This window comes from Bison bison, unplaced genomic scaffold (genome assembly GCF_000754665.1).
Source record: "Bison bison bison isolate TAMUID 2011002044 unplaced genomic scaffold, Bison_UMD1.0 scf7180017864519, whole genome shotgun sequence".
Lineage (NCBI taxonomy): Eukaryota > Metazoa > Chordata > Mammalia > Artiodactyla > Bovidae > Bison > Bison bison.
The window spans coordinates 2,564,297-2,574,933 of record NW_011495072.1 but is presented as its reverse complement, the minus strand read 5'-3'; the positions used below and the strand labels follow the sequence as shown (position 1 = coordinate 2,574,933).

Genomic DNA, 10,637 nt, shown 5'->3' with positions numbered 1-10,637 from the left:
AGTTGGTGTGTGAACTTCCTGAGGAGTTTTTCTGTATGATCCTAATGTTCGTTAAGAGTTAAGGAAAACAAGCATGCCCCTCTATACCTAATTTCTTGATGTTTCTTGCTCAGAGACATGGGATACTAATTGGGATGAACTACAGATCTGATACAATATTCTAATTCCTGTACCAACACTGTGTGGGAGGAAATGTGTTCCTTTATATAACAATCTCAGAAAAGTCTTGCAGATTACGAAAGTAGTGAAAGTGTTTGTCACTCAGCTGTGTGTGACTCTGCAACCCCATGGACTGTAACCTGCAATAGGGGGTCTCTGTCCATGGGGATTCCCCTGGAGAATACTGGAGTGGGTAGCCACTCCCTTCTCTAGTACATCTTCCTGACTCAGGGACTGACCCCAGGTCTCTCGCATTGCAGGGAGATTCTTTACATTTGAGCCACCAGGGAAGCCCAATTTTGTATCAGAGGATTATTCTCATTTAAGTACTGCTTTGATGTTATTTTGAAATAAAGAAACAAATTCCATCTAGAAGTTGATGTTCAGTCCTGTCCAATCAGCCTTTGAAACTAGAATGTGTGTTTTTGTATGTGTGTGTTCAGTCATGTCCAACTCTTTGCAGCCCCGTGGACTGTAGCCTGCCAGGCTCCTCTGTACATGGAATTTTCCAGGAAGGAATACTGGAGTAGGTTGCCATTTCCTACTCCAGAGGAAACTAGAGGCAACCACAAGTCCTGTTGATCTGTTCACAAGTATTCAGCCTGGAACTGGACAACTGAATAGAGTAAATGTGAAGGCTACATTCACCGTCTATGGCTGAACTGCTTTCAGTTCAACGCAAAGACACCCTGTAGAAATTCATACTTTCCCAACATTATCCAGATTTTTGGTGACTGACTCATGCTGAAACTTAACCAAAATATTAAAAAATCCATTAAAAATTTACTTTCATTTTGCAAACTTGAACATCAAATTACAGGACAAAACCACTTACTTTAAAATAACTTTTTTCTCCAATTCTAAGTAATAATCACTCATCAGTTCAGTTGCTAAGTTGTGTCCGACTCTGTGTGACCCCATAGACGGCAGCCCACCAGGCTCCCCCGTCCCCAGGATTCTCCAGGCAAGAACACTGGAGTGGGTTGCCATTTCCTTCTCCAATGCGTGAAAGTGAAGTCACTCAGTCATATCACTCATAGAACACTTGAAAAATACCAGAAAGGGGAGAAAAAACTTTCAAAATCTGATGTAGTTCCTACTTTTTTTCTATGATAGGTACATATAATACAATTTGAATCCAGTTTATTTAGTATTTTAAGGTAAAAATTTCCAGATGAAATTGCACTTTGAGGTAGAAGTAGGCTGGTAAAAGCTTGGGCTCTGGGGCTTCCCTGGTGGCTCAGATGGTAAATAATCTGCCTGCAATGCGGGAGACCTGGGTTTGATCCCTGGCTGGGAAGATCCCTTGGACAAGGGAATGGCTACCCACTCCAGTATTCTTGTCTAGAGAATTTCATGGATAGAGGAGCCTGGTGGGCTACAGTCCACGGGGTCACAAAGAGTTGGACATGATTGACTAACACTTCAGACTTCTGTTATCAGGCCTGAGTTTGGGTCTAAGACCTACCACCTAATAATTTCATGATCATTGACTCTGAAGCAGAATTTTCTTATTTCTAAAAGAGTCAGAATGACAGTTCTTTTGAGGATTAAATGATTATCATCTGTAAAATTGCACAGCAGACCACCTGGCACAAAGCGAGGCACAATAAATGCTGCGTGTTATAACCTTTTCAGTCAATATGAAAATCACCTGCACCATTGTTGAGATACAGATGCTTTCACATGTAGCAAAGATCAAGACGCTGTCAAAGATTCCCTAACGAGCACCAGATAAACCAGACACAAACTGCTGAACTAAGATACACTCTTATTTGTCTGCCCTTGTAATGATTCGTTAATCCCTAAAACACCTAGATCAACCCAACATCTGTTTTCTCTGATTCTGCTCCTGTGCCACTAGGGAAAGAAAAATCACAAAGTATTCTCTCTGCTGTCAAAACAAATGCATGTTTTCTTGTGTCAGCTGGGCCCTCCATCAACACTGAGAGAAAATTGTTTGAGTCATTCTTGGATGACTATGCTACTCCACACAGCATCCGTGGTAGACAGCCTTCAAGATGTCTTTCAATGATACCTGCTTTCTGATATGAATGCCCCTGTGTAGACCTCTTCCTTATGAATGAGGCTGGCCAATGTACCCAACTGGATATTGCAGAAATGACAGCTTGTGACTTTCAAGTATGGGTCATAAAAGATATTGTGGCTTCCGCCATGCTCATTTGGACTGCCTGTTCTGGGGAAGTACACTCTCGTGATCTGGGGACACACTCATGCAGCTCATGAAAAGGCCCCTGTGTGGAGAAACTGAGTTCCTGCCAACCACCACCACCAACTGCCAGACACAAGAATGAATCACCTTGCATCCTCCAGCCCCAGCTGACATCTTGACCACAACCTCATGAGAAATGCTGAGCCAGAGCCACAAAACTAATCAACTTTTGAATTCCTGACCCATAAAAACTGTGAGGTAATAAATGCTTATTTGCCTATTATGTCCCAGGCATTCATTCATTCAAGCACTATTAAGTGCTGAGTCTCTAGTGGAAAAGACAGCCCCACAAAAATCGCACAAACTTATAATCATAGCAATAAATACATATTGCTACAACAAAGAAGGGGAGGCTCTTTAGGCTGAAGAAGCAGAGAATGTCTCTTCCAGAAAGTGAGAGTTGAGACCAAAAGTAGCAGAAGAGTTCTAGAGACAGCAGAAAGCGGACATCTGGGAGCCCCGCAGGTACCAAAGGTACCAAAAAGGTACCAAAAAGCCTAAGACACTAAAACAAAAGAAGGCCACTATGGAAGGTATGAGCCATGAGGTACCAGATCTGTTAGAAATATGCTTTCTAATCTTTACAATAATCCCACAAAGTAGGTATTCAGTTCAGTTGCTCAGTTGTGTCCAACTCTTTGCGACCCCATGAATCACAGCACGCCAGGCCTCCTTATCCATCACCAGTTCCCAGAGTCTACCCAAACCCATGTTCATCGAGTCGGTGATGCCATCCAGCCATCTCATCCTCTGTTGTCCCCTTCTCCTCCTGCCCCCAATCCTTCCCAGCTTTAGGGTCTTTTCCAATCAGTCAACTCTTCGCATGAGGTAGCCAAAGTATTGGAGTTTCAGCTTCAACATCAGTCCTTCCAATGAACACCCAGGACTGATCTCCTTTAGGATGGATTGGTTGGATCTTCTTGCAGTCCAAGGGACTCTCAAGAGTCTTCTCCAACACCACAGTTCAAAAGAACTCTTATTTTACAATGAGGGCCTCAAGAACCAGAGATTCAATTACCAGCTCAAGGTAACAGAACTAGTAAGCAGTACCTTGAGATCCAGATGGAAGACCAGTTAACAATAAAACCCATGCCATTTCCATTACATCATACCACATTGCCTCCCTTCTTTTCCTGATGCTCTGAGAAAAGAGAAGTCATTGTTCAAATTACCTTCTCTACAAATCAAAATGTCTCTATCTTCATTCACTCTTTTCAACTTGCAAGGGATTTTCAGTGTATTTCACACTTTTAAGCTTGCCAAATCACCTTCATTTAAGCCTTTTACTGCACCTGACTAGATCTCCTCTAAGGGAAGGTAATAACATCGAGTTTCCCTTCACAACATCTGATTCTCCTTCCCCTGAGTCTCCTACTCCAATTTTTTTTTCTAACCCCATTTCTTCAGAATACCAACAAACTCCACATTTCCCCATTTAACTTTTTAAGAGTAGTCTGTTTCACAGCTCTAAATTCTTTTCCTCCACGTACTTAACCCATTGCAGTTCTGCTTCCATCTTTGTAACAACACTAAACCTGCTTCTTCAAGGTCAACAATAATTCTCCAAATGTCAAGTTCAAGAGCTAATTAAATTTTAGCTGCACCTGCTATTTATTATTCCCTTCTTGAAACTCTATTATCTTCTTTGATAGTACACTTTGGTGGTTCTCCTATATCTCCAACCACATCTTGTCAGTATAATATAAACAAGTAGTAAGAAATATTCAGAGCTCTTACTGTAGGGCAAAGTTTAATGGCATTATATGAAAGTATCATGGTATTTAACAAAGGGTGAATTCTTTTTCAGTTCCGTCTCTAAACAGAAACATATTTTTCTCATTAAAAAGAGATTTAAATCCCCCCTTCCCTCACCACACACACCTTGGCAATAAAGCAAATGAAGCAGCAAAGCCAAGCTAGTCAGGACAAACTGATCCCTGATCCTTCAGGAACAGGGGTTCTTAACATTCTTGGGATCATAGACCCCTTTGAGAAAGATAAACACCCTTTTACCAAACTGTGAGTACATGAGCTCATACAAGCACTGATCTGGAAATAAATCTGAGGGGTTTTCCAGACTCAATTAGTAATCCCACTGATAAAAGAATACAGAGTGCTCAGGTGATGGAAAGAGGAGAGAAAGGCTAAAACAATCTATAGCTGTATACAGAACTTCAGAGGGCTTCCCAGCTGGCGCAGTGGTAAAGAATCCATGTGCCAGTGCAGGAGACACAGGTTTGATCCCTGGGTCAGGAAGATCCCCTGGAGTAGGAAATGGCAACCCACTCTAGTATTCTTGCCTGGAAAATTCCATGGACAGAGGAGCCTGGTGGGCTACAGTCTATAGTGTCTCAAAGAGTCAGACATTACTGAGCACACACACACATACAGAATTTTGGAAAGCATTAAAGAAGAGGGGGACTTTCTACTGAAAATCAATTGATCATTTCTGTATTTTAAACAGGTTCATAAGCAAACACAAAACCTTAGTAAAAAGGCTCCTGAAGCAAGACTTTTATGTCCCAGAATCTGAAAGTTTACCTAGAACAAACAGAAGATTCCAGAATCAGACCTACTTCCTTAGCCATACTATCTTAAGGGTTGTCTTCAGTACCTGCTTGCTGCTGCTAAGTCGCTTCATTCGTGTCCGACTCTGTGCGACCCCATAGACGGCAGCCCACAAGGCTTCCCCATCCCTGGGATTCTCCAGGCAAGAACACTGGAGTGGGTTGCCATTTCCTTCTCCAATGCATGAAAGGGAAAAGTGAAAGTGAAGTCGCTCAGTCGTGTCCGACTCTTAGCGACCCCATAGACTGCGGCCCACCAGGCTCCTCCATGAGATTTTCCAGGCAAGAGTGCTGGAGTGGGGTGCCATTGTACCTGCCTAGACAGGATAAAGAGAACTCACAATGTATCTTTTATAATTCAAATTTGTAATGAGTATAAATAGTTCTTATTACAGTGTAGCTTGTCTTTTTTCTCAAAACCTTGTCATCTTCTAGTTTAAGAAGTCTTCTAAATAGTGCTTTGTAAGAATAACCGGATTGTCTAGAGAGATCAAATTTTTAATGTTCAAGATAGTGCAGAATCAGGCAGAACATCTTAGATCACTGTCTCAAAAAAACCCCGATGTTTTGCCTGAATAAGGAGAAAACTATATCATTTAAAAGAGAAAAGAACTCCAAATCTGTCTTCTTGTTATTCAAAATGCTTACATTGATTAGACAGGCCTGTATAAAAGTACAGAGTTGCTGGTCTGTGCTTTTGATCTCCACTAATTACCAGCTCTATTTCACTGTTTTTACATAAATTATAAGTTTACCATTCTTTATGTCTTTGTATTTCAATATTTTAAATTTCAGGATACATTAGATACTTCTGCACAATACCCCTACCCTAACACCAAATCTATTATATTTAAGAATCATTCTATGCAAATAGAAAGAATGACTCTTTTAGACAAAAGAACAAATGGAAGCAGTCAAATTATGTCAACAATAAATACAGTATAACAAAAATATTTCTAAGCTCTGTCAGTGACCCAGGTCAAATCTAACACCATCATTCAAAACCAGCCAAAGCACAAGCTCCAATGGTGAGTTCGTACTACCAACTTTATATTAAAAGAACTTTACTATGTTTCAATTACAATATTAATACATTGAGCAATTCTGAAACTTTGAAAACTAAGTTTATGCTCTTAGAGTAGAGTATTGGGAATTTATAAGACGCATTATCTTAGCACTCATTCATAGTTGATCTTAAAACAACTTTTATTAAAATTATTTTTTCTATTTGTGGTTGTCCTCCCCATATTTAATAACATTAATTTTTAAGACAGAAAATCATGACTCATTCAAATACAAAAATGAACATGGTTTAATATTTTAACTCACAAAGGAACCTGCCAGATGGCTGATAAAGGGAGGCCCATAAATCAGGCACATTAATAGATCAAGAATACTGAACCCAAAGTATATGAGGCAAAATCGAACATTTAAGAGACATTTCCATGTCTATAGACAAATTATTTAGTATTTACAACTGTAAAATAGATTTCTTAGAATCAGATAATCCAAAGGGTATCATCGAGACTGAATCTAGACTAGTGAAGCACATTTATTTTTCATATATATAAATACACACATTTTCATGGATGTGATATAATGCACATCACCTTAAGACATATTAACCATACCTCCATCCGTCCTAGGTCGCTTCAGTCGTGTTCGCCTCATTGTGACCCCATGGACTGGAGCCCACCAGGCTTCTCTGACCATGCGGATTCTCCAGGCAAGAACACTGGAGTGGGTTGCCATTTCCTTCTCCAGGGGATCTTCACCACCCAGGGATCCAACCCACTTCTCTTAAGTCTCCTGCACTGGCAGGCGGGTTCTTTACCACTAGTGCCACCTGGGAAGCCCAGGTTCCCATATATGTTCACCTAAAGGCTCCATTCCTCATCAAACTTACTGAAATAATAGTCTATTGCTACAATTACTTCCCTCCTCATTCATCCAACCCACAGTAAGCTTCTTTCAAACACCTACACTTTTACATCTATTTACAGCCTGATCATATCCATTCCTTACTATGGCAATTATCTTGAATACAGCAGACTAGGTGATCATGTCTTAAAAACTCAAGAGACGCCTGAAGAAAATCAGATAATATAGGTAAAAGTCTAGTTTCGAGGCTGGCTGAAGCTATCCTGTACAGTAAGTGAAGGACAGTCTTATTTTATATAGCTCTATGTTAACTCTAATTTTCCACAGCTACAAACATCAGAACTCATTCCTGTGCAGAACACTTCTAGGCAGCCCAAGAATAAATCGGACGGAACTACAAGAGAGAAAAACTAATTCCCACTTGGTAACAGAGCACCTAAAGCCTCAATTATCAAACAAGGAGGAGTCAGCGCTGGTCACTTCCCCCTCCTGCGGCCAGGGAGCGGAAACCGAAAGCCAGACCAATGTCACTCCAGGGACTGCGGGGATCCAGACAACTCAGCATCCTGGGCTCGGTGCCTACTCAGCCCTGATTCGAGCCGCTTTCGATTCGTGGAACGCCCAGTCCACACGGGCGACCACACAGACTCGACTCTGGGGCTACAGCCAGCAGGGCACCCGGCCGCCCAGTTTCATCTGCACCCCAGGGCGCGCGTCTCCCCGAGGGCAACAGCAGCACAGTCCCTCGTCCCCGCCTCTGCCTACCCTTTATCTTCTGGTGGGTAACTTGTCCCTGACAGCGCCTCGGGCGAGAGGAACCCGAGCAACAGCAGCAAAAGAAGCACCAGGCTCTTTTTTGCTGAGAACGGACAGAACCAGCCTTCTCCCGCTCCCACAGCCGGGGCCAAGTCCCGCGCGCCTCCCGCCGCCCGCAGCGACCCCGGCCCGCTCCGCCCCGCCTTTCCTCCCGGCCTCCGTCCCGCCTCTCACAGCATTCCGGTGGTTCCATCCGGGCGGCAGGCGTGACGGGCTAAGTTCCTCGTGGACAGTGGCCGAGCTGCATCGCCGGACAGCCCTTGCCAGGCGTTAGGCAGGTAAGACGAGCCAAAGTCCCAAGAGGCTGGAATGACCAGCTGCAGGAGCCGTGAGCTGCGAAACACCGCCTTCCGCTCCCGGCTGGTGCTCACGCATCGGAGCCCGGCTTTTACGTCATTTCCCCCAGAAGGCAAAGGGAACGTTGGGCGGAAGAGGGTCCGTGAGCGGACCCGGAAGGGGTGCGTTCGGTGGGCGGGTTTAATCTGCTCCGAGCCGCGTGGAGGCCCAGGTAGGTACCGTAGGTGCGCTGCGGTGGAACGCCTCTGCTCGGCTCCTTGGATTTGTCTGGTCCCGGCAGAGGCCTTCGTGGTCCTAGCAGCAGACGAAGCAGGGGGATTTGGGGCCGGTCTTGAGGGTGGAGGAGCACCTGAATTTCTATGAGGGGAGGGCGCGGACGAACGCCCGAGGTTCATCGGTGAGATGTGGAGCGAGTTGACCGGCACCTGCAGGGCTCGCTTAAAGATGCTCTGGCAGCGTGGTGGGTGTCCGGAACCCCACCTCAGCCTCTCCTGTCTAAAGACTTGGTTTTTAGAAGTCTGACAGGTCTGTTACCGCGGTCCAGCCTTGCAGCGCATCATAGAAGCATGTTTTAGGGTACTATGGGTTAGGAAGCAGGGAGAAAGGAGCATAGAGAAAGGTTAAGTTGTGAACTTTTCCCCAAAAGAGTAGAAATATATGCGTGTGAGACACAAGTGACCAGTACTAAGTTGTATGAAAGATCGTGGAAGTATTGATACAATACAAAGACTTTAGCCTCGAAGGAAGTGGGTCTCAGAGGAAAACACTTAGGTAGACGGGAGAATGCACGTTATTCTAAGTACAGTGTGAAGGAAGGCAGGGTAACAGGACAAGGAGGGACACCAACTAGCCTGACAGACAAGGTTATGCGAGATGTAAAGAGGAATAGGTAGGATGAATTCTTGGGAACTGTGGTTTGGCCCTTAAAGGGCTTCGGGGTAGAACAGCATGTTTGGAAAGATTAGTCGGGTAGTATTAATGACTTTTAAAAAGGAAAGAATGAAAAGCATGGAGGTGGGAGTGCTACATAGAAAATTAGTGCAGGAACCCAGTGATAAAGAGCTGAAACAGAAAGAAGTGGAAAGAGGGAAAGGATCCTACTTCAGAGAAACAAGTTTCTGAAGAGAGGACATAGGCAAAGAGAAGTAGTTTAGTGGTTAAAAGAAGAAATTTGTTGGAATTTGGATTCTAACCTGGCTTTGGCATTTAAAATGAACCGAATGATGTTGGGCTAGCTACTTCGCATCTCTCTGGCTAGATTCCTTGTCAGTAAAATGGGGTAAGAATTGTACTGTGCAAGGTAACTGTGAAGGACTTTTAAAAGTGCTTTACATGTATTAGGGCTTCGCTGATAGCCTTTACTCAGTTGGTAAAGAATCTGCCTGCAATGCAGGAGACCCTGGTTTGATTCCTGGGTTGGGAAATCCCCTGGAGAAGGGATAGGCTACCCACTCTGGTTTTCTCCGGCTTCTCTTGTGGCTCAGCTGGTAAAGAATCCGCCTGCAATGAGGGAGACCTGGGTTCGATCCCTGGTTTGGGAAGGTCCCCTGGAGACGGGAAAGTCAACCCACTCCAGTATTCTGGCGGAGAATTCCGTGGACTGTATCATCCATGGGGGTCACAAAAAGTCAGACACAACTAAGTGACTTTCACTTTACATGTATTAATCCACTTAAATAACTCAACTACTATATGTAATTATCTGCATGTTTACTCAGCTATATACATTTTATGTATTAGTTACCAGATAGTAAGCACTCTTAAAGTATTGGTTGCTTAAATAATATTATTAATGAGCCACAGGTTACTACAAAGTTTTGCACCTAAATGGCTTGGAGAGTTGAGTGTCGCAGAGTCAGAAAAGAAATTAATAGGGTTCAGGAAGCAAGTTAGGTTTGTTTTTATACATACTAAATGTGACACTGGAAGGTATTTGGATGGAGATGTCTGATAAGTTCTCAGAGCTCTGTAGTTAATATTTGTCTGTGGGCAGAACTGGAAATAGAGATGCTGGAGTCTCTGGGCCTAGGCATGCTATATGAAGTCTCCAGGGGAAATACTGTGGTGGCTGGCCAGAGACTACCAAGAATCAATTACAGTTAAGGGGCTGGGGCCAGGAGAATAAGACAAATTGGGAAAGAATTGATCAAATGGCCTAGGTTAAGAGCATTATTGCCATGTTAATATTATCTTTCCTTCATTTTTAACTGCCTTTATGTTGGTTCCTAGAAGAAAAATGAAGCCAGTGGGTGGTCATTAAAATATCATTGAAGAGGAATATTAGCAAAAACATTGAATACTTCGCTGTTAAAGTAGACTAAAACAAGAGGTTGTACTCTGAAAGAGACACCCTGTAGCATTAAACCAAACTGAACCACCACCACCAACAAAAAAACAGCTCCGAAAAACTGTTTAGTATTGTGGGTTTTAGTTGCACAGGTGTTTCAGGGACTACTTTTCACATTTCCAAACAGTAGACAAGCTTGTTATCTCCTTTCCCTGTTGTCTGTTTCCTCCATAATCAAGTGTTTCCAGTGAATTTGATTTAGTGCAGTTGTTACCACACCAAACTTTGATCGCTCACCCGTGAGCACTCAAGCTAATCTCCTGACATGGGGTTGTGGTGAGGAAGAGTGCAACATTTATATTGCGAGCCCAAACAAGGAGAATGTGTGGTGGGGTGG

General features: G+C 43.4%; 2 protein-coding genes across 3 annotated transcripts in view; one reads left to right on the top strand and one right to left on the bottom strand.

Moving 5' to 3' along the window:
* The window catches only part of GDAP2 (ganglioside induced differentiation associated protein 2), a 66,957-nt gene extending 58,927 nt beyond the window's left edge, over window positions 1–8,030 (bottom strand). Inside the window, exon 1 of the mRNA XM_010830711.1 lies at window positions 7,831–8,030. The gene's annotated coding sequence lies outside the window, so the exon portion shown is untranslated. The remainder of the gene's footprint in view (window positions 1–7,830) is intronic.
* WDR3 (WD repeat domain 3) overlaps window positions 7,854–10,637 on the top strand; it is a 39,547-nt gene continuing 36,763 nt past the window's right edge. The window contains exon 1 of one of the 2 annotated variants that reach the window (XM_010830713.1): window positions 7,854–7,934. The gene's annotated coding sequence lies outside the window, so the exon portion shown is untranslated. Of the gene's footprint in view, window positions 7,935–8,081; window positions 8,165–10,637 lie in introns of those variants that run through there. The other variant, XM_010830712.1, reaches the window with a different exon arrangement.